General features: G+C 30.4%; 1 non-coding gene across 1 annotated transcript; it reads left to right on the top strand.

The window, feature by feature from the left end:
- Positions 1-1,203: 1,203 nt before the first annotated feature.
- Positions 1,204-1,309, top strand: LOC121204264 (small nucleolar RNA R71). The gene has a single exon (XR_005899192.1). It is a non-coding gene; the product is annotated as a small nucleolar RNA R71 (small nucleolar RNA).
- Positions 1,310-2,619: the final 1,310 nt, after the last annotated feature.

The raw sequence follows: 2,619 nt of genomic DNA, 5'->3' as shown, positions 1-2,619 counted from the left end.
TTCGGCTAGGTGATAATATATGAGTGATGGATATGAATTAGTTGTTATTCGGTAATTATAATTTTTTAAGATGATGAATGGTTTGATATTTTATTTGGTTTGATGTGTAAAGAATGTTTATATTGGAAATGTTATGTAATGAAGTTATCAAGGATGTTCGGACATATACATGTGAATATATATATTGATCGTTTAATTAAATAGTTAAAGGTATATAACAAATTAGTTGAGTTATCTATGTGAAATTTTGGTTGGATTTATGTTATATAGAATTTGGCTCATTTTGGTTAGGTTAAAGTGCTTGTAAAACGATTTATGCTAGTCAAGTGAATAATAAAATATATATATTGGATATGATGCATATAAAATTCGGTCATTTGGTATGCTTGGTTGTAGTTGTATAATATTATTATATAACCATAAAGTATAATTTAATTCAAGTTGAAATGTGTATGTGAATAGTATATGTTTGTATAGATATATAGTGCATTAATGTTATTCTAGAAGATTAAATGTTATATTTAAAAGTCAATAAATTCGGTTTATGATGATTAATATTAAGTATGACTTGAATTAATAAAGTTAGTCAATATAGTATACAAATATGTGCACATAATTTATGATTGATATGCATAGATTAGGACGTGGTGATATGTGCATGATTGAAGTATAAATTAAAATACTAATTTTTATTAAGTGTTCAAATATTATTAAATGATAAATATATGTTTTGAGTGATGTATGATTAAAGTAATAGTGGTATGAATTTGGAACATAGCTAGTGATAATTAAATATGATATATGATTAACATGAGATAGGTTATGATATGATTCGTAATGAATTTTGAAATTAGTTACATGTGTTAACATTTGGTTGATTTAAAAGGTTGAGCAAGTATATACAAATTTAAAAAAAGGTATCTCGTCTGGTAATACCTTGTAACCCTATTCCGGTGACGGATATGGGTTAGGGGTGTTACAAGTGAAGTGAGAGCATCAACTTCATGCACTCCTGCTACTCATCTTCTTGAAGCTACTCGAATGGTCAACAACTGGTAGTTGTTACTAGCTATTCTGTCGATGATGTCATAAGCCTCATTATAAGACTTAGAAAGGAGAGCATCATTCACAAAAGCATCTACCACCATCCTAGTGTGTGCGTTGAGACCATTATAAAATGTCTCCAATTGGATGCAATGTGGAATCCCGGGGTGAGGGCATTTGCAAAGTAACTCTTTAAACCTTTCTTATGCCTCGTATAAGGATTCGTCATCCATTTGCTAAAAAGTGGTGATCTTATTCCGCAACTTAGCATTTTTGCTAGGTGGGAAATACTTAACCAAGAAGCATTCTGCTAGCTCTTGCCATGTAGAGATTAAGCTAGGTGTCAATAAATTAAGCAATGCATGTGCTCTATCTCACATGAGTATGGAAACAACTTCAACCTCAATGCGTCTTCGATTACACTGACTATCTTGAAGGAATCACTCACTTCCATGAATAGTCGAAGGTGAAGGTGTGGATCTTCTGTGGGCATTCCACTAAACTAGTCCACTGTCTAAAGCATCTAGAGCATCACATGTTCAATTCAAACTGTGGTGCTTCGATCTCTGATCTCCTAATTTCCAAATTTATATCATTAAAGAGTAGCACATCATACTACCTTCTAGCTCGATCCTTATAATTAGTAATAAGGATTGAATTACGAGTATTAACAGCTCCATTTCCTTAAACTTCTTTTTGATTTTCAATGTCCATTCCTGTGGCTTGTCTTTGGGCTAGTCTTTCTTGTCTCATTTGGCTAAATGCCCACTTACTTTTAGGATCTACAAGGAGTAAATCGATGATTCGATCTATTCTAATAAAGACCTGAAGAGAAAATCAAAAAAATAAAAGATTAATTAAATAAAAATAAAAATAAACCAAAATTGCAAGAAATAATTTCACAAATATTGATTAAATTAATAGTCCCCATTAGCAGGGTCAAAAACATGGTTCACGACAGAATTAACAAGTATACACAATTGTTATCAAGTAATAAGTAAATAAAAAGAGTATTGTCTCCACAGGGACTGTGCTTAAATCAATAATTCTAAAATTAATATTTACAAGTTGGTTAAGAAAACACAATATTTTGAAGTGATGGATGTTAAAATTGAATTAAACAAATATATGCGAATGAATTGACCTAAATGTAATGAAATGGTTTAAAATGCAATTGAATAGTTTGGAAACAAATCAGATGTTTTAACAACAACAACACTCGACTCAATTCATTCTTTATTTTCTTTAACAATGTTTTGAAAAAATTCCAAGACAGCTCGATCATTCATTACTTGGAATCTAATATAAGTTCTTTCTAAGTCTTATACTTAGGAAAACATGCATATTTCTATGTCAATATTTAACTAAGCATTCCTTAGAATTTATGTGAAGTAATAGGGACTGGATTAGTTTGAAACAATTTAATCACATAAAACTAAAGCTATGCAAGGTAATAGAATGCTTTTGGAATCATTATGAATCTTTTACTTAGTCTGGGTTGGATATAAATTAAGCATGCATCTTCCAAATATTGTGTCCATTAATCACCATATGGGTCGGCTTAAGCAACTAATT

The sequence above is a fragment of the Gossypium hirsutum genome, chromosome A07 (genome assembly GCF_007990345.1).
Source record: "Gossypium hirsutum isolate 1008001.06 chromosome A07, Gossypium_hirsutum_v2.1, whole genome shotgun sequence".
Classification (NCBI taxonomy): domain Eukaryota; kingdom Viridiplantae; phylum Streptophyta; class Magnoliopsida; order Malvales; family Malvaceae; genus Gossypium; species Gossypium hirsutum.
Note: the sequence above shows the minus strand (reverse complement) of the source record. Positions and strands in the feature narration are given on the sequence as shown.